Source organism: Emys orbicularis, chromosome 7, assembly GCF_028017835.1.
Source record: "Emys orbicularis isolate rEmyOrb1 chromosome 7, rEmyOrb1.hap1, whole genome shotgun sequence".
In the NCBI taxonomy this organism is placed as follows: Eukaryota; Metazoa; Chordata; order Testudines; family Emydidae; genus Emys; species Emys orbicularis.
Window position 1 is genome coordinate 62,603,547 of NC_088689.1, and position 27,290 is coordinate 62,630,836.

Sequence of the window (27,290 nt, forward strand, 5' to 3'; positions counted from 1 at the left end):
TATCGCGTGTCTGATGAAGAAGCTCTCTGCTGACGTGAGAGCGCTGTCCCGTCGGCATAATAAAACCATCTCCCTGAGAGGCAGTAGCTATGTCATCAGAAGAAGCTCTCCCACCGACATAGTATTGTCCATACCGTCGCTTAGGTCGGTGGTAACTTACGTCGCTCCGGGGGGTGCCTATTCATACTCCTGAGTGAACTGACAACCTGTAGCGTAGACAAGCTCTAACAAGCTAGACTCAACTATAAATAATGTAGTGACCAGAGCCTAATACCCTTAATCAAGTTGAGTCTGCTTAACTTAAGGATATTAAAATCTGAGCTAAGTAAAAAACAATAATGAAGATGGTTGTGAAAAAGTATTCTTGCTCTATGGCTACTTGAACTCCAGACAGTAAAGAATTATAAGCAGAGCTGGTAAAAAATAAACTTTTTTTTTGTGTGTGTGTGTGGAAACATGTTTGAAATTTTTCTTGAGAAAACTGAAATTTTGAATTTTCAAAAAATTTCTCCACTCTGTAAACTGGTAACAAATATAGCAGCAATTCATTTGCAAAAACAAACAAAAACAAAACAAAAAAACCCCACATGTAATTGAAAATTCAACCAGCTCAAATTCTAAATGTTCTTCAGTCCAACATCTCATTAGACAATAGGAGCAATGATATCAGTATACAAGAACTCAGACACAAAAAAAGGTCGGCAACAATACAGAAGAAATGGTTTTTGATGACCGCTCACATACATAAGAACATAACAGCCATACTGGGTCAGACCAATGGTCCATCTAGTCCAGTATCCCATCTTCTGACAGTGGCCAATGCCAGATGCTTCAGAGGGAATGAACAGAACAGGGCAATTATCAAGCGATCCATCCCATCATCCAATCTCAGCTTCTGGCAGTCAGAGTATTAGGGACACCCAGAGCATTCCTGACCATCTTAGCTAACAGCCACTGATGGACCTATCCTCCATGAAATTATCTAATTCTTTTTTGTAGCTCATTCAGCTGAAAGCAATGGGTGAGATAAGGATGAAATGCTAGAAGAGTAGCAAATACTCTCATATGTATGAAGGTTGAAGATGTCAAATGAAATTCTTCCAAGATGAATAAGGCAACAGTCCCCTGATTAAGGAAAGTCAGTGATGCAGAGAGACTAATTAAATACTTTTATTTATCCTTCCTCATAATAGAATAACAAAGAGAGACTGTTTCTTACTGACTATGTACAGCACCTAGTACAATGGGTCCTGATTTCAGTTGAGGGCTCTAGGAACTACCATAATTCAAATAAATAGCAAGACACTTAATTACATTAAAAGGCTGCACATTTAAAATGGATACAAAAACTATTTTAGACACAATGTATAATCAACCTGTGGAATTTACTGGTGCCTGGTATCATTAAGTCATAGCAGTCTACCTACAGTTAAACCAGATGGGAAAATTATTTATAAAAGTGATCAATTTTTATGCTTCTAGGCATAAGTGCATCATGAACTAGGAGATTTTTGGTTTGGGGTTGGGTTTTTTTAAAGAAAGATCTCCTTTCCATTCAATAGTACAGCATTGCATAGTATGACTTTCTCTCTGCCACTGCCCAGAACACTGGGCTAAGTGGACTGAGGACTGTTTCAGTAGGGCAGTTTTTATGTTCTTAAAACAATAGAAGTCTGCAGAATGACAGAGTATTGAGCTTAAATTGCAAATATGGGGCCAGATCCTCATCTAAAGACAATGGAACTATACTGACGTACACTAGCTGAAGATTGGTCTCATGATGGAGGAAGATTGCTTAGTTGCACCAGTCCTTGGCATATATGCTGGACATTCCAGTTTAGACTGAGAAATTATTTTCATATTAGCTCAAGTAGTACATCTTTAGCTGCACTGTCTCTGCATTTAGTCACAGGACAGTGAGCAGAGGGCATGAAAGAACAGTTTTGCTGTCTTGACAGCACGGCTGCTGGTAGAACCCCTCTGGGAAACAATTGGAAGTTCTTGCACGTATTTATTGTTTCAGGACTGCACAGTGAGCAAGACAATATAGAGAGACCCCAATTAGTTAACCAGAACATACCTTTCAACATTCATGAAAAAACAAACACTCCCTCAGCTACATGGGGTCTGGGAACTTCTTGGTTTCCAAGAGCTGATGATTTGCTATTTAAAATGAAAAGTGGAAGGGCAGTTCCCTTGGTCACAGCCTGCCTCTTGGCAGCATAGAAGTTAGGTGTGTACAGTCTGCTCTGCAGACTCCACCTGCTGATTGAATTGCTTATTCATGTGAGCAGCACTGAAACTAGTATGCAGGAAACAATGAATAAGGAGTTGATCAGGGAGAATAAAATCAAGATATGTAAACAAGCCAATGACCAGTGTAAATAGCAATAGCACACACTGTTATGTGGAACATGTAACTTATTTTGTACATTCAGCCATTTTGTCCTTAAATCATCAGCCTCTCTTTCTCCTTCCAGAGATTCCTTGCTCCTTATCACTAGGAACATGTGAACCAATATGGATAAAGAAACCTCTTCTATAAAGGGAAATGGGAAAAAGTCTGTGTCACTGAAAAATTATCAAAGTACTCTGCAAAATATCTAATATTCAGTATGTAGCAACCAGAACTGACATACCACGGTCCTAAGTGTAGGACCAGATTGCATCTAGCCTATCATGGCTACACCAGAGAGGCAGAGGGCATTCCCAAAAAGGAGAGGGATAGAAGTGAGGAGATCCTTGGCATGTTCTTCCAAGCTCTAGACACTGGGTTCAAACCTGCTGTGGGATGGAAGAGACAGACTGTGCAGCAGTAGAAGAGGCCGAGGGTCATCATCACTGGAATCTCTTGGAGGCTGGTAATAATACTGGGCAGAAGATGACTGCCTGAAGGAAGTCTGTGGTCTCACTTGCTTCCTTCTTAGGTCTGGAACATAGAGGCCCAGGGAGAGCAGATTCACCCAAGAGTCTTTTAAGGACTGGAGGGCCTCATCCATCTTGGAATTTAAAAGTTAACTGCCCTTCAAGGGAAGGTCCTCAATTGTTTTGACTTCCCGGAAAATCCCTGGAGATTGGAGGCAGGAAGAGCTTCTCCTGGCCACCCATGTAGCCATAGTACACGCCGTTGTGTTGGGCCTGAAAGGATGTGTGAACTAGTAGCTATACTTTAGACACAATGGTCTTTAGTGCCTCTTGGTGTTCTTGAGGAAACCAAACCACAGGACTTGAAGCAGTTTGTTCCAATTCAAATAATCATAGATCAACAATGCTTGGTAATTAACCAGGCTCATCTGAAGGCTGGCAGATGGGCAGACTTTGCACCTGAACAGGTCTAGCCTCTTCAGGTCTTTCTCCCTAGGTGAAGATTTGGGAGGTCCCTGCTGCTTTGATCTCTTGGACTCCAAACAACCCTGGTACTGTGTGGGAATAAAAGTACTCAGATCCCTTGGAAGGGACTTGGTACTTCCTGACAGTTTGCCTGGACACTGGCATGAGCCACTGTTCTTTTGCAGTTTCCAAGGCCTGGTCTACACTACGGGGTTAGGTCGAATTTAGCCACGTTTGGTCGATTTAAAAATGACTGCGTCCACACAACCAACCCTGTTCCATCAACCAAAAGGGCTCTTAAAATTGACTTCTGTACTCCTCCCCAACGAGGGGAGTAGCGCTAAAATCGACCTTGCTGGGTCGAATTTGGGGTAGTCCGGATGCAATTCAACAGTATTGGCCTCCGGGAGCTATCCCAGAGTGCTCCATTGTGACCGCTCTGGACAGCACTTTGAACTCTGATGCACTAGCCAGGTACACAGGAAAAGCCCCGGGAACTTTTGAATTTCATTTCCTGTTTGGTCAGTGTGGCAAACTCAGCAGCACAGGTGACCATGCAGTCCCCACAGAATTATAGAGCGTAGAATGTTTCTACACTCCCCCATCATCTCCGTCCCTGAGGTTATCGCAGATTAGAAGCCAAAAAAACACACTCGCAATTGTCTGCCGTTGCTTTCACGGAGGAAGGGGTGACTGACAACATGTACCCAAAACCACCCACGACAATGTTTTTGCCCCATCAGGCATTGGGAGTTTAATCCAGAATTCCAATGGGCGGCGGAGACTACGGGAATTGTGGGATAGCTACTCACAGTGCACCGCTCTGTAAGTCGATGCTAGCCACAGTAGTGAGGACGCATTCCGCCGACTTAATGTGCTTAGTGTGGACATATGCAATTAACTGTATAAAATCGATTTCTAAAAATCGACTTCTATAAAATTGACCTAATTTCGTAGTGTAGATATACCCCAAGAGTCCCTGATTTTAGGCATGGCGAGCCTGCTGGGCATGGAAAGATAGAGTGTGGAGGAGTTTGTGAGGTTTCTCCTGCACCACTTCCAGAGGTATATCTAGAGTCTCTCCCATGTGCTTAATGAGGTCCTGGAGTGCCGTGAAGTCATTGACTGAAGAGATTTACTCCGTCATTGGGAGAGGACAAGAAGATCACAGTGATGACAAGCTGTACTTTTTGTACATGCTGTTCCTCATCACTTTCCTCCTGCTGCCTTGTCAGGATCTGAGGCTGTGTCTACACTGCCACTTTCAGCACAAAAACTTTAGTCGTTCAGGGGTGTGAAACCCCCACCCCGAGCGACAAAAGTTTTAGCGCTGAAAAGTGACAGTATAGACGATGCTTTATCGCCACAAGCGCTCTCCCCCGGCGATAAAGCAGGACTGCACTTCCCACGTCACAGCTATTAAATTCAAAGTAAAGTTTTTCTCTCCACATGCTCTCAACAGTCTTACTGGACAAACTTCTTAGGCCAGGACATCTTCTTCTGATTAATGGATGCTTCCTTTGGTGTAGTCAGTTGATGGACAGAGAGAGCAAAGAGGAGGAAGTTCCTGGGGGCGTCTGTCCACTCTTTTTAAAGTCCTCTCCCTCCTTTCAGAAGCATCTCCAGCTGGAAGCATGGGGACAGGTAGACTGTGTGGACAGGAACCCCATGCTGTTTCTTTGCTAAGATGTAGATTTATCGCCCAGACCCCTTTTTCTGCCAATGAATAGTCCTCAGCAGGTAATGGCCCATTGACCTTGTTTACACCTGGCTGAGACATCAGCTTGTCCTGTGTCTCTGAGGAACCGGTTTTGCTACTCCCCAGATTTGGCGCATGTCTTAGTAACACCATACATTGCAATCGTATAACTTTACATACATTGTTGCCACACATTTTACCAGGATAATAATGACCAACAAATTATGAGTTTTCAAATGATACCTCACAAGGCATACTTTGTACAAAGATTATTACAATAATGTGCAAGGGGTATAGTTTGTCACCGGGCCATCCTGTCTGGAGTGTCCTGACTTTACTCTGCTCTACCTAAATGGGTGAAATCCAAACTCAAGATATCTCCTTTACCAGCCATACTGATGCCTTGTTAGCTGGTAGCTTAGTTGTCACCACCCTCAACCTCTCAAGAGATAAGGAGACTCTGGTGCCAGGCCCACAGATAAAGCATTTGGTACTGTACATGCTCTAGATATGGACACATTAGGTACCAAAGGCACTGGGCACCAAAGAACATGGTTCTGAGGTTGCCAGTACAGAAGTGCTGAGTGCCAAGCTGCTGAAAACCGAGGCCCCATGAGCCAAAGGACTGGTACCAAGAGAGATGTGGTCTGCAGGCTTAGTGGCTCTCTTAATAGAGAGTACCGGGAAGGCCCTTCTCAGTCCAAGCCCAGTGAGCCAAGATGAATCAGACTTAACAGCCTTGCATCTCCGGTCAGTAAGCACTGGAGAAAGTGATGTATGCCGCACCTCAGCTCTGGAGCAGTGCTCCTTCCTACCTCATTGAAAGTCATTGAAAAGTCAGAATGGAGGCAGACGACTGCAGTGTCTTTGTCAACTTAGCCTGGGAGCTCAGTGTGTATTCCCATCTCACCAGGATGCTTACGGAGAGGGACTGAAAGAAGAAGTGATGTCTAGCTGCATCCTTCTTTTTGGTGCCCAAAGAGGCTCGCATACACACTCTAGGAGGAACTATTTTAAGCAAGCGTCTCTAGCTTTTTGAATACACTTAGAGAAGGAGTGACATATGGTACATTGCTCAGGAATAGGTCCCTCTCCTCAACAAAATAGGCAGCTCAAGTGCCCATCATTAAGTGGCATTGTAGCTTCATGTGAAGTGCTGGTTTTAAACTCCAGAGATTTCACTTTTGCCATTTGGCTAGAGTCCCTGTACAGAGAGGGGTTTTCTGACTACAATAAGCAATTTTTGTTTCAGCAATAGGCAACAAGACTAACCACTGAGTAAACTAGTATACGGTGCAGAGAAGCAGGCAGACACTTCTGGGGTTCCATCTCAGTGCCACATGCAGTCAGAGGGAACTTAGGGATAGCTAGGACAGTCTCTTGAAGCACCCTTTCGTTCTGACTGTATGTGGACTATAAACATGTTTAATAAAGGAAAGATCATTTTCATTGATATATTTTTACTTCTCTCTCTCTTCTGGTAACTTGGCTGGTCAGTATGCAGAGTCTTCTGGTTAGGAATTTAGTAGGGTATATTGGTTGGTGATTTAAAGGGTTTAATCATCTAAGTTCTGGAGGATTCAGGCTTCCTCATGAAAAGAGCTGTGTCTGCATTTCTTCTTTTTATATATGTAAAAATAAAACAAAACCCCCACAAACTTGGCTATGCTGTCAAATTTGTGATGCCCAAACTTATTTACATACACTTATTTACATATACTTCATAGAAGAGGGAGTTTATAATAGCTGAACGCAGGCAACTCTGTGAAGCAAGCCTAGCATTCCTGCTAGTCTTACATATAATCAATGAGCCTGCAGTGCATACACTGATGAATTGGACAATGAGACCGAGGGACTGAGTCACATTCAATCAACTCTATTTCCAGCAATGTGTCAGCAATGATGCCTGCCTTGTTTGGTAGTGCTATACACACGTGACTATCTAGAAAAAGTATAATTGAACAGTCTTCTTTAAGAGCTTTTTTAAAATGTCTGGATATATATTTGGCATTTTCTCAGTGGTAACTATAGTATTAGCCAAGACATTTTTCTGCCAGCATGAGACTTCCAAACATAGAACAAGCAAATCCACAAAGCTGTAGTCACTTGGTCTGAAAGATAAAACATAACAAGGACTCGTTGGTGATGTTCATTTAGCCCTAGAGTGCAGCAGGGTGAGATCTTTAATCTGTCCAGTGGAATAGGAGGAGATGGTAAATCTAATAATTGGCCATAAAAAGGAGACATGCTCTTCAGTGACTGTCTGCAGCCATTATTCCACCTCAGGCTGTGATCTCAAGCAGTAAGGAGAGCCAGACCTTGGTACTATTTGATTATTCCATAGGTAGTTGCCCTCCAATGCCCCAACATGATACTAGGAAGCACTGTCAGCTGGATATGCTGTTTTTCAAATGACTGAACAAAGGTACTAAGGTGGGAGGTCAATACAGGAACCACAGCTGATGGAAACAGGGGGAACTAGCACCCCCCTTAGGGAAATATTATTGGGGGGTCCACCCTCATGTACAATGCACACGCTGGGGGGTGGGTGGGAGTGCGGAGATGAGAGTGGGAACCAGAGGGGCTGGAGCAACCATGGCAGCACCCAGAATAGGGCCAGGGAGAGGGACTTGGAGGGGCTGGAGTATGGAAGGAACTCCCAGGACCCTCCTTCTGAGCCTGGAGACAGCAGCCCTCCCTCCCAACAAGTCTCAGTATTTCCCCTCACTCCCTTTCCTATTACACACACACACACACACACACACACACACACACACACACACAGTTCGCAGGGAAGTTTTGCCACCCCTAAAATGACCTATTCACAATAGTCCATTTTTTAGTCCAGGTGTCCTAACCAAATTCCAGTTTGGGCAGCTTCGTTCTGTCTATCTAAATGCTCACTACAGTTTCACTTGGAAAAGATATTGGTTTAATTAGTAGTAAGTGATGCAGGCAGAGTAGCAAGAAAGAGCGCTTTATTAAACATGGTGAGAAGTCAATGGTACATCCTGAGGCTGGCATTCCTAAAGCTCTGGACGCTCAGAAAACCTGATCTTCTTTCTCCAGCTCTGCTTATCACATGACATGAGTTGGGCCAGGGTCTAATTTCACACTGCTGCAGATCAGGATGAACTCAAGAGTTACACTAGTTTTATGCCAAAATAAGTGAAAGGACATTATCTTTGCTTCCTGTCTTAAACATGTCTAATGTTCCTGTGTGAGGGTGATAAATAGAGGACACATTCTACCTAAGATGTCACTGTCTTTCAGTGATGGGTAAAATGAGTCCAGTATAGAATTTGCAATGCCTGTTGAGGTCTTCTGAGATGGGCTTAACAAATGCAGAAAGCAGGGAGAATGGTGATCAGCAAGTAGAACAGCAAACCAAAGGCCAGTCATATTCCTGTTTGAGGCTCCCTGTTCCTCAGGACACTCAGAGGGCAATATTTACAACAAAACAAATTGCTATTAGCAATAAACAGGCAAGTTGTGACCAGACAGGAGTACTCTGTGTTAAAGCCATTGTCACAACCTTCTCTCTGCTCTGAAGGTATCTCCAGCCTTCCTGCTGGGTAGCCTGGCTGATTATTTTGCAGTTTACAATCCTGCCTCATTCTCCTTCCCTAAGCAACTGTGCAGGAAGAGGATGAATCCCAGCTGGTAGGAACCTCTTGTTTGGAGGTTATAAGGTAGGAACAATGCATAGTACAGCAATATTCCACAGTGATCATCCAAGCCACCACAATAGCTACTGTGAGATGGATTCTTTTGGACTGTTGCTGCAGTATAGTAATAACCAAATGGTAGTAACCTTGGACAAACATGAGGAGTTTCCTCGCTAACTTCTACGAATGTTATGTACCTCAAGTTAATTTGCAATCAATTACTTTGGAGACAACCCCCTTGAAGCTTTGTCTTCACCGGAAAAAAGGGCGGGGGTTATACTGAGATGTAAAATCCTAGAGGAGACCAGGCACTGGTAGTCTTTACCTTGATGTAGTTAGTCCAGGTAAACCCTAGCTTGGAGGTATAGGACTGACCTTGCCTACCTACATCAAGGTAGATGTACTGGTGCTTTGTGTCCATCGGGTTAAAAGCATGCCTTTTCTGTTGCTGTGAATCAGCAATCAGGAAGTGTAACTGCAGCACATGTAGACATATCCCAGCTAGCTTTCACCTAGCAACCTCAAACAACAAGAGGAGTGAAGCTACAGCAACACGAGTAGTGGCACGGGCTAGCTGCCCGAGGACATATTTCAGGTCCCAAGTGAGCTTATACATTATGTCTACATGTGCTGCAGTCACCCCTCTGACTGCAGCGTAGACATACTATAAGTCTGTGGAAAGCCTGAAGCAATAGCTTCACAGGGGTGAACTACCCAAGTTGCTGCAATGGAGTGTTAACAATAAAACCTAAAGATGGTCATTTCACTATCAATATCATTAGTTATTTCACTGCTGAGCATTGAAACACCCAGCTAATTAGCTTATCCAGAGTCCCAAAATAAATATTGGACTGATTTTACCATTCATTTTTATATTTAATTCAGTTAAATCCTCAGGTTTTAATTTGTTTCTGAAACCAGCACATATTTCCTAGCATTTCCACCAGAGCATTTCCGAATCCAGATGCCATGTCACAGAGTTAAAGTTCCATTTGCTAGGGAGTACATGAGGCAGTAGTAGGACTTTTTATATGGGAACATAAGCATTGGGGCCCCATTGATTTCAGTGGGGCCAGAATTTCACCCACGAAATCAAGCCAATAGTAGTATACTGTATAAATATACTTCACATTTCCATTGCAGTTATCCCAAATACAGCATATTATGTTTTCTTTCTGAGAAACCTACAATGGAGCCCTTGAACGCGCAAACAATTATTGCTCCCTACTCGTAGGGACAGTTCAACAATATAGTGAATACCAACTTTCTGGGAGATGTCAGCTGGGTGTGGGAGAGAATGCATTGTATTCCTGATGTATCAAAGTGACTGAAGCAGGAGCCACCAAAGGACAATGAAATAAGTAGGTGGCTAACACATATTTCTGGTGGAGCCACACACAAAAAGGAGTTCACTGACCTGACATGTATAAAGGAGGAGACAAGGATTGTATGTCTGGCTCTGTTTAGAAGTTACTTGATGCAATGAATAGAGTATCCATTTGAGCTTGAAAGGTTTATCTTCAAACAAAACTTTAGGAACAGGGCAATAAGCACAAGGATCTAGTGCTGAAATCTATTCGAAGGGCGTTTGAAATTGTCTGATGTTCACATTTCAATTGCGAGCAGCCCTTTGAAACTTTTGATCCTGCACTTTTATCTTTATCTGTTCTTCCTGGATGTTTTAAGACCACTCATTTTGCCAGTATACATTCCCATGCCTTTTTCTTTCTTTCTTTCACGGGACAGCTGACACTTGCCCTAAGATTGGATGATTTTCTATTATCGTCTGAATGGGTTTTTTGCACAAAGCGCCAGTACGTGTTCATTGATATGCATATTGTAAGAGTGCTGCACAGCAGTTTGGATCCAGAGTGGCAGTTGTATGTATATTCTTTTCTGATTCAGATTGTGACACAGTTTGGATGAAGTGAACATTGTAAATTTGCTTCAAAATCATTAGCAAATGCATTAAGCCAAATTCATCCCTGGTGTAACTTCACAGAAGCTTATGTACTAATCATTGAGAGTGTATATACTGAGTCCTGGGCCTCCAATGTTCAGAAATATGTGATGGTGTTCAGTCTTTTGTTAATCTACACCTCGAATTATACATTCTAGTCACTACACCAATGGCTTGTTATAGTGTCACCATTTGCACTGCTAAAGTTAAAGATCTGCCAGCATTCCCATTACATTTAGATGGGATTTATATTTCCATTCTATATTTTCAGGTCTTTATAATTATGTGATAGGATTTCACTGTGAGATGAGTTTGGCTTATGAACTTTCAGTTCAGAGCCTTTTCTTTTTAATCCTATATATTTATTTCTAAAACTGCAGATTTTATAAATATATATATAATCTGCAGTTTTAGAAATATCAAAAAACTACAGCTGTCCAAATACTGCAAAAATACTGTTTGAAAGTATTCTGATGAATTCCAAAGTGCTGTTTGGTTTGTAGACCACATTATCTATTATGCACAAATTAGTTTTCATTCACTTATGTTTGGGGAAAGGCCATATTAGCATTAAATCAAGATTATTTTCACACAAATGGAAGTATTTGTTGTTCAGAATTCTAGTTATTTTCTATTCAGTGTTTGTTACTCATTATTCTCTTCATCCAATCAAGGGGCAGAAAATTTACCATGTAATTTAAGTAACCAATCACATGCCAACAATAATGAATAGCAAGTAGTCAAAGTATACAGTTCATGTGCAACCTCATAGGCTGAAATGTGTTCAAACTGCTCAGCAAATACCAAATGCAGACATCAGTTTTGATTTGTGAAGGATTCACAAACTGAAAGAGTCTAAATTTATCAGAGATCATAGTCACAAAATATAATTCAACCAGCTGTACATAAAAAAAGATTGAAGCTACTGGCAATTCATGTTCAGTGCTTATCTCACACAAAGAAATCTTTGACAGATACATGACATTTGTTGTTTAAAAAATGATTTTATATAAACAAAAATCTAAGACTTCTGTTTTAAATCTGGCTACTATGCAGTTGTGGAGTTATGCTGTAAAATAATTCTTTTATGTAGGGTAATATAGTCTAACCAGGCAATTGCAAATTTTATTTTTGACAAATATAGACAAACTTATGCACTGAAGGGATAACTCCCCAGAGCTGGCTCCCTCTTCCTCCCACTGCTGCTAACCTCGCCCCACATGCCTCTCTACCCTGCTCCCCATCCGTACAAACCTGGGACCTCTCCTCTTCATGCTTCAGATATCATTGGATAGGACCACTGTCAAGCCCTCTTGCCCCTAGTCTGTTCCTCCATCAGGAGACGTAGGTGGCTCCCTTCTCTACTTTCAATGTGTCTTTGGTGGCACCTCTCTCCATCAAGGTCTTTATGGGGGCTTCTGCCTTCACAAGTCTTAAATTGTTTCTTTTGGCAGGGCATGAGCTGGAAAATCCCACCATTCCCTTTGCCAGCTATTTCTACTGCAACAAGGCTGAGAGAAGTCTCATATTCACTAGCACCAACACTAGCAACAGGAGAGAGGCCAATAAACCCTAATATGCAATTGCTGCCCAGAAATGTCTTAGCTGCCCCCACACACCAAAATGTATCAACCTTGTCTCAGTGAAAGCTCTGGAGGGGTTGACAGCAGTGGGAGAGGTCAGGCCTGCTACTTCTGCACAATTGGTGGCACATCCCACCCCAACCAGAGGGCCCTTTAAGAACTGTGGATGCAGTGGCCTATATATATTGCCTAGGTGAAGACCCTCTTTGGAAAGAGGAGGTCATACCATGGAAGTACTGGAGAAGCCCAGCACCCCAGGTCCTGGAAGCTTGGGAAGTATATATCAGGAGAAAAGAAATGGGCTTTGCACTTATGCTAACCACCTAAGGCCAGGCTTGTGAATTTCAGCAGACATGGGTTCAATTTTAGGCATGAAGTTCTAAAAGTTTGTCTTTCAGGCTATGTCTACACTACCGTGGTAAGTCAACCTAAATTACACAACTCCAGCTACATGAATAATGTAGCTGGAGTCGACGTAGCTTAGGTCGACATACTGCAATGTCTACACCGCGCTGGGTCGACGGGAGACACTCTCCCGTCAACTTACTTTACTCTTATAATTCTGGGCAGAGTACTGGGGTCAACGGTAAAGCGCTCTGCCATCGATTTAGACCTGCTAAATTGACCCCGGTGCATCCATTTGGCGGTAGTGTAGATATAGCCTCAGTTTGAGTGTCTGAGGTTAATGTGAATATCTGGCAGAGTTCTAGCTTCTGCCACTGCCCTCAGGAGCCTGCTCCACATTAATCTAATGAGAAGATTCTACTAGGATGTTTTCCCTGGTACCCATCACATCACTCCTAGCTATACAATATGAACCACATAGAAAAATCAACCCTCCTGTGTCTCCTAGTGGAAGGGTAAAGCCTATACTATTTCATAAACATGAGACAAAATAAACAGCCTAAAACATTGTCTTCCCTTGAAGAATGGCCTCACTGTCTTTATTACACAGCATCATCAGGGTCACTGTTGGAATGCACTTTTATAATATCTTCTCCTCCTGTTGGGAAGAATAAGTTCCTAAAAGGGTACGAGGGAGAAATGAATAGAAGCTTGTGCAGATAAATCTCTGATGTCCAAAAGGCAGAAAGTGAAACTGTTTGTTTTAGATGATGGGTAAGAAACCATCCTTTTTGTCACTATAGGAAATGCAGCTAGCATTCCCTACTAGCAACGACGAGGTGGCTGTCGTGGTCCTGTGAAGACAGAGGTGAGGGTTTAATGGCGCCTAGAAACTATGGAGATTGTCAGATTAGAAACTGATCGGCTAGCTAGATGATAGAGAGACAGATGACTTAACTACTCCATCTACTGGCAAATAACTAAGCAAACTGTGTGCAGATATATGAGTGCTGTTTATGTGCAGCTCTGGCTAAAGAAAAATAAAGATGCTCTCAGAATGGTATCTTTCAACTCTGGTTTGAAAAAACCGCAGTGTTTATTAGTTTTTCTTCCTTCCCCTGCTCCCAAACACTGATGGTTCATGTTGTGACATGTGCCATTTAAGCTGCATAAATTAAGCTGAGTTGTGTATAAAAGATGGGTTGCGTTACCCAAGGGAATAGAATATTTTCCCAGTAACTTATATAAAAAGCTGACCTCTGTTTGACTTATTCCCCTAGCTACTTTACTTTTACTTCCACTTTGTCCATTTGGTTTTTACTTCGTTTGACTTCTTAGGGACCTTACATAAGGCCCATGATGGTGAAAGTTCCACCCACAATGTCCTCACCCTCCCCGGAGACCTACAGGCAGTGAACACAGTTACCAAAGCAGGCAAGGATGTAGTCCTAGCAGTCATGCATAGTGCTGTTGCAGCACCACAGAGCTCCTAGAATGCATCTACTAAAAGATTAAAGTTGCCTTCTGGGATGGAAACGCCAAGGGAGGGTAAGTGGAAGTACCACTGCCTGCTCTCCCTCTGATTAACATCGTCAGGGACATAAAGGGCTAGGAGATGCAATGTGCACATTCCTGAGCCAGCAAGAGTGAATCTGACCTTCTAATTGAAGAAGCAACAGCACATCCACAACTTTACTTATTGGCTTTCTCCCCCTCCTCTGAAAATCACTGCATGCACCTTTCATTCAGCATTTGCTACTCTACCATCTCCTCAGAACCACTGAAATCTAACCTGGACAAGGCACTGGGAACACACAGCAAGGAATAGCCCTACACCCATAAGTGAAACGGAGAAGGTGACCTAATAGATGTTTTCTATCTCTAACTTCTAAGAGTCTGATTACATGTGTCATGTTCACAGCATACACACAGAGAAATTATATAACGACTATAACATACTCTTGCTGGAAAGTTGCAGCGTAACACTACTTTTAGTCTTAGAGAATCCAGAAAGATAACACACAATAACCAGAAAGAGGGACACAAAGCAGGCTGCTCCCGAAGGCAGAGAGGCACAACTCACCCTACCTTGTTCCAGCCTGGCTCTTTCCAGACTGACTCTGCTAAGTCCAGATTGCAGACTTCCCAAACAGAACCTTCTAACTTGCAAGCAGGACCAGGAAACCTCTTAGAATTTCAAGTGACAGATTTTAAGGGTGTTTTGAAAATTGTAAAAAAAAAAAACCCACAACATCAACATCAAAAATAAACAGTGTTTCATTCATCTTCATGGAGCGCAGGATGAAAGGCTCAGAAGCCAACTCAACGTCTCCTCCGGCCCCTGTTGCCACATGGGGCCAGGGTAGAATTAACCTCAATGCAGGAGCAACATAGCCAATATGCCACCCCCTTTGCAAGCCCCAGGGATAGGAGGAAGCTTGTTAGGGGCAGTATCTGTAGTGCTTCATGCTATGGAGATTATAGACTGCAGAGCAACACGCTGGCAGCCCTGGGGAGGCTGCCATAAGTTAGAACAGCCCCCAGGGCAGCTCTACCTTATTCCAGGGACCTTTTCAGCTTCTGCAGAAAGTGAGAATCCAATATGCACAAAGGTGGGAAAAAACATCTTTATCCCACCTCTTCTGTCCCCACAGTCTTCTATGCTGCATCTCACAACACAGAAATCACTTCCTTACACACCCACCACTAGCTTTACTTTGGCCTTTACAATTGTTCCCTAAAAAAAGAAATTTCCTGGTCAAAACATCATTTCTAACTTAACTTTCCGCTCCTATCTAAAGTTAATATTTTTGTTCCATTTGCTGTCCACATGGTAACACAGCTCCCTCCTTTCTCCCTGCCCTTAAATAATTGTTCTCAGAACACATAAGTCCTCATCTCTGATGAGAATTTTGCACTTTGGAGGAGGTGAGCTTGTATCTCAAATAGATTTCAGTGACACTATACGAGATAAGAGATCACCAAATCATGGAGTTATTCTACAATGACCCTATAGAAGAGTGACTCACCAGCTGATGCGCCCCTTCATGGCTGGGAATGGCATAGCAGACTCTCCTCCTTGGGCGCCCCCTGCCGACAGCTGCACTTGGTCATCTGCTTCTTCTCATGACTCAGCCTTCCGGCCAGATCTCATTCAGTCCTGCCCATGCCAGGTTAACAGAGTCCTGCAAACAAATAGTCCAGTGACCTTGTGTCAGGTCTTCGTCCCCTGATTCTGAACCCTGTATCCCTTCTCTCGGGGCTTCTAATAGTCCTTACCTCTTGTATCAGGGAGGTTTTATGCCCCCTCCCTTGGTAGCTGGTAGGGGAACCCGGGTCCTCACTCTCCTCTGGGTTCCAGTCCAGGGAACCTGTAGTGAAGAGCCTCAGACTCCGTACTACCTCCCTAAACTAGTTCCTACTGTGGCTTATCTCTAAGACTTTTTCCCTAGTTCCCTTTCCAGGCTCCTCAGTGTTCTTTCCATCTCTTGTAGTGAGCAAGACCGCCCAGGGTTTTCTCCCCAGAGGTCTAGTTCCTGCCCCTTTTGTCAGTGATTGTGACAGGAACTTGTTCCACTCCTGTGTCTTTCCAATATCTCTCCTGGATTTTTCCAGAGTCCCCTTCTCAGCAGAAGGCCCCAAGACCTACTCTACGTCTGGGCTTCCTGCCTTTAGCAAACTCTTTGCCACCCTCCCAGGCTCTGCAAAGTTCTTTCCTGCTTTGCTACAGAGCACTGCCTCCCAGGGCTTTCTCCCTGGAGGCCCAGTTCCTCCTAAGCCCTTGACCCTCAAGACTTCTTCCCTGGACTCCTTCTCCCAGGCCTGCCTCAGGAGTCTATTTCATATCTGCTGTGCTTCTCCCTTCAGGACCAGTCCCACGGTACCAGCTCTCTCTGACAGCTCCTCCACTTAAATCAGCCATACAGCTCCTCCCCATCTGGGTCTTACACTGAATTAAATCTGACATACCCTCCAGGTGCCATCAGATGCCTCTCTAGCTCCCTTCAACTTTTACACTGCCAGTGTGGGGTGCATACACCTCAGTGACAGACCCTTCAAAGCTATTGCAATAGTAAGATCCTGCTATGCAATTAGCAAAGGGGGGGGGGGAGGAAAGATCCCCAAATCCTTAAAATATGAATGAAGTTTAAGATTTTTAGAGGGGTGCTCTGAAGATAGAGGCAACTTTGAGTCAGTACATCAGATTATTCTATCAATACGACCACCTATTTCTTCTTGAACAATTGTTTAGGATTAGAATAGTTTCTATTTGCACTACTTTTGAGTAACCATGCTGGTGGATTTAGTTTACCAGTCTTCCCAAGTCCGTAGTTTTAGCTTGAATCTGAAGTTTGTATGAATGAAGCACAGAAGAAACTGGAGAAATTTAATAGGATCCATTGCATGTTTGACTCTGACACTGGTGTGTTTTTCATAATGAAAGTGTTTTGGGAAAATCTCTTGCTAAAGAAAGCAAAAAAGGTTGATGTAGGTTGGTTTTCCAGAGGATGTGGAAGCAGGCAAAGATGACATGGTTCCACCTTTCATTTTGAGGATTTTGCACAGCTCTGCTTATGGCCACACTGTGTTGAGTTAAATAATAAAAACAAAGTGGCTGGCTTGACCATTAACCAAGACCACACAGATATGATGGGAACAACATACTGATACTCACTGGAGGGTTAACATACCAGCATGCATGTTGCCCATTTAAAATCTATTCCAAAGGAGTAAAACTGGAATAGGTGGCCCAGATTCTCATCTCATGAGTAGCACCATTGACTTCAGTATAGATAGTCCTGATTTCTAGTTAGGTATTTGATCCAGGAGTCTGACCTATAATTTGGGCCATATTTAGCATTGCTTTAAGCAACCAGGAGTGAAATCCTGATTGCACTGAAGGCAACGGATGTGTTGGGTTTGAACATACGGTGCATTGTTTATTAAAACCAAATTATCTCAAAAGTTTCCTCTGCTAGTAAGAGCCCAAAGCATGTACTTAGAGTTTAAAACTGAACACAATCTATCCAGCTGTTCCTCTGAGATTTCATATGTTTTACTCTGAGGCTGATTCTTCAAAGAATTTCAACAAAATTTGCTAAACTACTTTTTCTAATAACAGTCTCCAAAGATGCAAATTCTTAAAGCTACACAGTTTCCAAGAACAATTAACCAGATACATCCAAACCATGGAAGAATTTGCTGTCAAATGTTGTTAGTTGGATTTTTTTTAAAAGCAGCTCAATGAGATTTCTATCAGACCCAGGAGTACTCCTGCTTCTCAACCTTTGTTCGTTTTTGCCAATATATCAGTGTCTAAATTTTGTAACTCTAGGTCGCAGCTAGAAAAATGCTCTGTGATGGGGTACCATTTGAAAACAAGATTTTATTCATTCTTTTCAGTTGGGCCTTTTATCAGCACAGTCATTAGGGATTATTTATTCATGATAGTCCCCTCCATTTTTTGCATTCCTAATCAGCCCATTGAACATGTGGAGTTGTTTAGTCTCAAGAAGGAGCTTTATGAAAGCTCCCGAAAAAAGCTTTGTTTACATTTCAATGTGCCATCCACATTCAACCTTTTTTGATTTAATTTATAAAGCAAAATAGTGTTAAAATCAACTGTTAAGCCTTAACTGCTTGGCAGGTTGATATAATGTGGCATGCTTCTTTCCATAAAGCAACAGAAATCAAAACTGGAAGAGAACAATTAGCTCATCAAGGCTCTCATACAAACCCCACTGTAGTCAGTGGGAAGACTCCCTCTAAAGTCAGTCTGTGTGCATATGGCTAGAATGCTAGCTTCAATGGCAGCATCTCTGTAAATTAATAAAAAGAGACAGTTTTACAAGCATGGAGTCCTCACATTCTTACCCAGCACGGGGTACATAAAACACCACCACTTTATATAAGGGACTGCTTTTTTTCCTGACAGTCAGTTAAAACTCTCAAACAGCTGTCTAAAGTATCAATTTGGCTGCAAGTCTAAAAACCACCAGTATTCTAAGGAAAAGAATTCCTGAAAATAAACCTCTTATCTAAGAGCTTGAGCTGCCAGCCTAACAGTTTTCACCTTGACAAGCTTTTGCTGCAAACACCGATCTGTGTGAAATATTGAGATTTTAAACTAATGCATAACCCCTCGTTTTAAAGCTAGATGGAACCATTACAATAATCTAATCTGGCCTCCTGCATAACACAGGCCGTAGATTTCACCTAGTGGTTTCTGAATCTTGCCCAACCATTTGTGGTTGAAAGCTTCCTCACATAACTCTGTCTTGCCCTATACTACCTTACTTATATTTCAGTCCTAAGGCCACTCTTGAGCAAGGATTCCCAGTCGGGACAAATTGTGTGGTGGTTTGGCTAGCAACCACATTTATTTTCACTTGAGCCAGATTTTAACTCTCATTTCCAGAGCTAAAAATATATCTATCTATCTATCTATACTTTAACTCTGCTGTACTGCTCAGTTCCGCTATCAGGTGGGATGATTTTATCTCACCTGTCACTGTGGCCCCAACAAAGTGGGAGGTTACAAGTTTCAGTAGAAAAGTTTGTGTTTTATTTTAAATCTCAGCCGTCTATTGCAGTCTATTTATTTTTAGGTCAGATCATCTTATAATGGGGATGGGGTGTAGAAGGGGGGGAACATTTCCAAACTGTCAGCTGAAACTAAAAGAAATGGGTATGAAAAGAGGCCGCTTAGCTATTGGTTTTGAAGTGATGGCATTTGTCTAGGAGTGCATAGCCTACAAAAGGCGACAGGTTCTAAAATAATGGTCCTATGGCAGGCGCTGAAATGTAAAACATATGTCACACTTTTCCCGGCTCACAGTAAGATTTAAAATATTTATACTGCTGCACCTTTGCCTGAAAGCTTTCTGCAGCTTCCATGGGTTCATGTGTAGGTGAATCATCTCACTACAACTGAGCGGCGGTGCTTACACAGATTCATTGTTCTGCATGCAAAGGAAGCAACGGAAGTGGGGGGCAGAGGCCGAGCAGTGTGGCGACCCCCAAAGAGCGGTTTGGTCAGGATGTATTCACCCTGAAGAGTAAAATATTTATTTTCTTGCAGCCTTTTTTTCTTTTTAATAAAATATTATTTAATTTACCACAAAGACGAGAGAGTGAAGCTATTCCCTTCCTTGCATGAGGAGCACAAATTTGCCAGGAAAGTGTAATCTAGTGCTCTGAAATGGCTAGAAGGAATACACAGTTCGGTTTGTTCTCCTCCCGCCCACACACACACGCTCACACACACACACTTGACTGCACATATTTCTTTCAGCTTTGCTTTGGAAAAAAAAATCCACATCCTTATGCCAATCTTAGTTTTCCATCTTCCTCAACAAGCAGAGGCTCTTAGGCAGAGCCGCAGTGATCTGTTCATCAGAGATTTGAACTGTAACAAACAAGTCCCCCACCCCCAAACTAGGCTGTCATGGGGGAAAAAATGCCTCCAGCCTCAGGCTTCCATTCACCAGCGTCAGGCATGCAAACAGGCCTAGATTCACAAAAACAAAACTACTCTGCAGCTGAACTGCTCAGTAGCTAGCACGAGAGGGGTCCTCTAGGGTCAGCTTTTGACCCTCCCACAAAACCAAGACAAACATGTTTATGTATATTTCTGCACACATGCACTCGAGACCGTGAAAAAAAGTTTACTCGCACAGCGAGGCAAAATGAATCAAACAGCCCTGATCCTGCAAAGAGCTCCATACAAACAGACCCCTGTGCTCATACACAACCCCAGTGAAATTACTGGGGTTTCATGCAGGCAGAGTTCCACCCATGTGGATCTCATTGCAGGACTGGGGCCGCATTCATACTAGCTCACCTAGACTGTATTTTCTCTGAAGCTATGAAGGCGAGAAACCCAATTCTTTTTTTTTTTAATTATTATTAATTTGTTTGTTTTAAATGAAAGCAGAGATCCTCACATATTCACCTGTATCTAAGAAGTGGGGCTTTAAGAAAAATACCAAATAACACAAGACTCGCAATAAACCTGTGAACTGGAAACACTGCCTAGATTAACAAAAAAAGTTATTCATTGTTTTAACGTCTCTCTCTCTGTGTGCTTGTGTTTTATGTCAAAAGAATTTTCCTAAATGAAATTCTGTATACTGAATTGTTGAGATGAAAATATTCAGCTAGATTCAAAAGTATGCTCTAACTAACTTGTGCCACACGTAAACAGTGATCAACCCAATTTAGCGTAATTGCTTTGCAGCACCAGAGCAACCCAAAGCAGTTGGATGATAGCAGTGAATTTGGTCCTTTTTTGATATTTAATTCCTTTTCTGCTATTACTAATAACGCCACATTCGATTATTAAAACAAGAGTTCTAAGGTCTCATAACACCATTTTGACTCTGGGGTAACTACAGATGGTGAAGAACCAGAATTTCTGTTCCATGGGAAATTCTCACATTTTGGTTTAAAAAAATGTGTTCCCAACTGGAATGAAAGCCAAAATTTTGAAGTTTCCTGTGAAACCAAGACTCTAAAAAAATTCAGTTCAAGACTATCAATGCATTTCATTTTGATAATGTCATTTTGATTCATTTCATTTTGACTATTATATTTATACAATATTAAATATACAACATAGTGTTAAAATTAATATTTTAAATATAAAAGTTAAAACAAAATACTTCAAAATTTTCCCATTGAATTGTTTGATTGGAATCAACACATTCCCATGAATCATTCTGGTTTTGACTAAACTGTATTTTTTGACCAAAAAACCCACGTGCCATTGAAATTTTTTTTAGCCACATAATAACCTTTTTGGCTCCAATGGAGTTACATTTAAGTCAAATGATAGGAAAATCAGGTCTCTACATTGTTTTGTGCAATTGGTTTATATTTCTGCTTGGACCTTGAAATAGTTTTTGGTTTTCTAGTCAATTTCTCATCAAATTTCATCTTCTGATTCTCATGCACAGTGCTAATTGCAGTACCTAGAATGCAGGGTTCCCTGCAGGGGAATGTTAGTTTTTAAAAAAATATTCATTTTAAACAAGCTTTATAAAATAATTCAGAGGATGTTCAGACTACAGCAGATTCTCTTTTTACACAAACCCTAAATTTTAAGCTAAACAAAGCTGATGTGTTCCTTAAAGGTCCATTGTGAAGATAAACATGCACACCCCATTCTGCATAATAAAGCCCTGTTGTTTTTTTTTAATTTGAGCCATCCTTTAATTAGCCATCTCCAAAGTGCCACCATATTCACTTCCGCAGTCCTGCTGCAGTTTTTTGGCTTTACCCCATTGCTTGCTTAGTGGGCAGCAGTACTTAGAATTGCGGGCAGCACTTACAGAAGGGTAGATATGATCAATAGTTAGGACATCCCCAGGAACGAGGTAATGAAGTGAGATATTAGCCTTGACCTTGATCAGTGATTTGAGTGCATGTCCCACAAGCAAGAACCAAGCACGAGGCAATGCTGTACTGCCCCTGCTATTTCTGCTTCCACTTCTCCTTTCAAGGGGGAAAGGGGATATTAAAGGCTATCAGCCTGATTTGCAGAGGTGCTGAGCAGCCGCAATTCCCATTGTCTTTAGCTGGAATTGTGGACAGCCCTAAATCCTGCAATCCTTACATAGGTAAAATTCTCATTGAACTGAAAGGAAGTTTTACCCTAGTAAAAAGCCTACAGGTTTAGGTGCTAATTTAAAGCTAGACTGGAATTTTACAACATGCCCACAGTAAGGGGTGGGGAATAGCTGCACCACTTCCATGCCAAGCCAGAGAACACGTGTTACTTAGGAGTCAGAATCCCTTCCCCTGTTCACCTCTCGCTCTCTACTCTCACCCCCCTTTTCATAGGGCCTCTTACCTCCACTTGTGCACCTGACTAGCTAATCTAGATGGTAGGTAAGAGGGCAGAGCTAAAGCTCCTCCATTCCCATCTCCTCCTTGCCCACTTGTCAGTCAAATAGTGCTTGCTTTCCCCACCAGAGCCAGGGTCAGACTCTGAGCAAGGCCATAATAGGACCTTGATTCACCCCACTATGAGGCAAAGTAAGAGGAAGGGCTATAATAATCTAGCCCTTTGTGCATTGCACATAGTAGCCATGTTGTTTATATTCATTGTCATTTTTTAATGATTCAAGCTATTTGGCCTTTATCCCTCACTTGGGAGGATGTTTAATATTAAGGGTGGGGGGGGGAGACAAAGAAAACCATGTGCTTTTGTAAACTTAATGGAGGCATCTGCAGTTCTTGTTTAAAAGATGAGCATAAAGATTAGGCTGTGTGCTGAATGCTCCACATAGCAAAGGCAAGAGGGGCCTGGAATAACAGTCCACAAGTATCTGAAGAATGTAAACACCAAGAGCAGAGAGGAATTATTTAGGATTGTCCAATGGGATGTAACAGAGTCTAAGAATAATTGAAAAACCAGATCAAAGAAACTTTTAGACTGAATGTCAGGGAAAAAATCCCTAGCAGCGAGCTAAACCATCACACCTAGGGCCATCTATGGATAGACCTTTCCATATGTAGGTCTCTTCTCTTCTCTGTGGAAAAGGAGGCCAGACACCTCCAAGGCCCCAGCCACTCTGGACCCCGGAGGTCCAGCAGGCATGGGAAAGGGGAGAGTCAGAGAAGGGAAGAGAAAGTTAGGGATGGGGCATTACACAAAGCTGCCCAACATTTTTGCTTCTGGATAGCAACAGGACATCACCTTTGTCCAGGTGCCTTGGGGGATGGTGTGTGTTCTGGGAGTAGCAGTTAGTGGGGAAAAGGACGGGCAACACAGTTCCACTGATGCTCCACTGTGAAGGAGCTGGGCTGGGGGGAGCTGTAGCCAGCTCAAAGGCACAGAATCTCCATGTCCACTAGTGCAAAGCTGCTGGAGGTGCTGTTGAAGGAGAGGGTCTGTGAGATCAAATCGACTCAGGAACAGTCACCTAATGGAAGTGGTGAAAACCCCATTATAAATGCTATGTAGTGTTTAGATGGAACAAAACTCTTCAGCATTGGGAGTGGTCCTGCCTAAGCCAGATATGAACCCCCACTGTCTCACCAGTCCACTCCAATCTGGAGTGCATCACGCTGCTCCAGTGATACATATCTGCAGGAAAGAGGTGGATCTGGCCAGCAAGGGAGTTTCCTTTCACTGGGGAATCCTTAGGTGGCATTCACTTAGTGCTACACCATGCTCCTTTCCATCTTTCAGACACATACAGCCCCCTGGCACTGATGGAATGTCAGCTTCATAGTGTGGAAGCGGGAGTGTTGCTGAGCTTTGGTGCTCCTGGGGACTCTGCAGCTAGATGCAGGTTATAGAAACCTACCCAGGCTCTATGAGCAAATGCACAGTTTTGGACATGCAAAGAAAATGGTGTACACAAAATTTGCAAATACAAAATTGGAAGCCATATTTGAAATGCTATCACTTCTAAAAAATAGCACAACTGGCAGAAAATAACACCCTCCCCCCTCAAAAGAAACCAAATAAATCAGCATTGCCTTCCACACGTGATGGTACTTAAAGCAATCAAATCAAACTGGGTGCTGATTTAATACTGGCAAAAAGATTAAACAAAATGAAAACCTACCCCAAGCCTTTGCCCCTAATGACAGCTGAGCGAACCACTTGTAGCAGATAACTGATTAGTTTAGTTTTGCCTTTTTCTCTTGTTTGCAGAATACACTGCTCTACAGCCAAAATGCTTCTGAAATAAATGTAGTCAAACTTTACTAATTCTGGGTCACTGAGAACGAAAATGATGCTTAAAATTGTTGATTGGCTCTAGTTTTCAAGATATGCTATTGGGTCAGTATATACGACCTTTGACTTGGGAATGGCAGAGGATAAGTGAGTTATAAAGGGAAGGGATCTCAATTTAAACCAGAAATGACTAAAATACATCTTTGACTGGATCTATGAATAAATCTATGACTGGGTTTGGACAGTGCTTGCTTTTTAGGCAAAACAATGAATGATGCAATCTGAAGCTGGTATTGCGTCATACATGATATGAATTGCATCATGTTATTCCTAGAAGTCATGGATGATGCAATCATAACGAAGCTTACATCACTCTGCTGAACAAATTGCCCTATATCAGCTCTAGAAATCATACAGTGTCGTGCTCTCTTATTTGTCAGTGTTTGATTTTGCAAAGGGACACATTTCTGTTTAGCCAAAGTGAGCAGAGATGCCTCGTACTTGTGTGAACAGTGCAGATAACTTCTGCTAGGTTTGTGGTGAAGTGACTTTTGCATCACAAAAGCGCAGTATAACCACTATGGTTAAGAAAGCCTATCACCTTTCTTTTGGCTGCAAAATTGGAGATCAGGACAAGAGGTGGGCCCCACACATATGCTGCAACACTTGTGCAACAAATCTTCGCCAGTGGTTGAACAGGAAAAGGAAATCTATGCCTTTTGCAGTGCCAATGATTTGGAGAGAGCCAACAGATCATACCAGCAATTGTTACTTCTGCATGGTGCCTCCAGTTGGGAAAGGTGTGTCAAAGAAGAAAAAGTGGACTGTGCATTATCCAAACATTCCATCAGCTATACGCCCAGTACCCCATGGAGAAGGACTGCCGGTTCCTGATGCACCAGAATCATTCTCACTTGAGTCAGACGAGGAAGAGGAAGAGGATGAAACTTCTGGTCCTGAACCATCAATGTCACAGGACCCACATTTTCTCCCATCCTCCTCCTCTGAACCACACCTCATAACACAAGGTGAACTGAATGACCTTGTCAGGGATTTGGAACTACCCAAGAGTAAGGCAGAGCTGTTGGGCTCCAGACTACAGTGGTGGAATCTCCTGGCAGGTGATGTTAGGGTTTCCATGTTCCGTGACCGGCAAAAGGATCTTGTCCCATTCTTCTTCATGGAAGGTGATCTTGTAGCCTGCAACAACATCGATGGTGTGATGGCAGCCCTCAACATCGTTCACGATCCAGATGAGTGGAGACTGTTCATTGATTCATCGAAGACAAGTCTTAAAGCTGTTTTACTGCATAATGGCAATGTTTTGCCATCAATTCCAGTTGGTCATGCAGTCCATATGAAGGAAACCTATGACAACATGAAACAACTTTTGAGGTGCATAAACTATGACCAACATCAGTGGCAGCTTTGTGGCGATTTGAAGGTTGTTGCTCTCTTGCTTGGTCTGCAGACTGGATACACAAAGTACTGCTGTTTTCTCTGCGAATGGGATAGTCGTGCAAGAGATTCCCACTACATCAAGAAAGATTGGCCACTCCGACAGTCATTGGAGCCTGGGAGGAAAAGTGTTCAGCATCCACCACTTGTTGAATCAAGGAAGATTTTCTTACCACCCTTACACATCAAGCTGGGTCTGATGAAGAACTTTGTCAAGACCATTGACAAAACACAAGCAGCTTTCAAGTACCTCCGTGGAAAATTTCTAAGGTTAAGTGAAGCTAAGATAAAGGAAGGTGTCTTTGTTGGTCCTCAGATTCGTGAACTTCTTCGAGATGATGCATTTGACCATGCACTGCGTGGCAAGGAAAAGACGGCATGGAAAGCCTTCCAGTTAGTGGCAATAAATTTTCTCGGAAACAACAAGGCAGACAACTACAGGTTGTTGGTGGAAAACCTCCTCAAGGCATACAAAAGCCTTGGTTGCAACATGTCACTAAAGATACATTTTTTGCACTCTCATTTAGATTTTTTTCCACCGAACTGCGGAGCAATGAGCGACGAGCATGGCGAGCGATTTCACCAGGACATTGCAACAATGGAGAAATGCTATCAGGGCAAATGGAGCCCATCAGTGCTTGCAGACTATTGCTGGACAGTGACAAGAGATGCTCCATTTAATGAATACAAGAGACAAGCCAAGAAGCGCCGAGTAGACACTGAATAGGACTAAACTATGTACAGAATAGTTTTTTGCCTTTTGTTTCATAATAAATTTTATTTATATAACCCTTTTGCTGATTTTTAAAGTGTTACATAAACAGGACAGGTGAAATATTATCATGTAAAGCAACCATAAACACATGAAAAGCCCTAGGTTTACAATTTATGATTAAAACTCTACTATCTACACAATATACATAGTCATAAAATGTAAAAACTTAAATATCTTAGAAACAGTAGCCAATCAGTTGTTTTAATTGTCATATTTGAATTCAGCACATCAAAATACATAATGAATAGCACATTTTATCTCTGAAGCAGACGACTTCTCAAAAATTGTAGACCAGTGATATCTATGAAAGGATCAAAAAATTCTCAAATGTATTTCTAAGTGAAAACTGAATAAAATTTCACAACACAAAGGCTTGGAACTTGAAATCTGAGCAGTGTTGCTCAGGCCTTAACACTAAAAAGATTTCCGGGTAGAGTTGTACCAGCAAACCCTCCTAGTGTAGTTGCTATTTGTACCAGGAAAAAGAAAAAAAAGTATTTTTACTGGTATAGCTTATGCCAGCGGTTCTCAAACTTTAGCAACCCAAGGACCCCCATTTTGATTTTAAAAAATTTTGTGGAACCCCAAGCCCCCTGCTCAGCCCCAGGCCCCCACCCCACCTCTTCCTGCCCCTGCTCCTGCCCCTCTTCTCCCCCCCTTCCCTCTCTCTCCCAGCGCCTCCTGCACGCCAGGGAACAGCTGTTTCACGGTGTGCAGGAGGCATTGGTATGGAGGGAGAGAAGTTGATCAGCAGGGTCGGCTGCCCCAGACATGATTCCG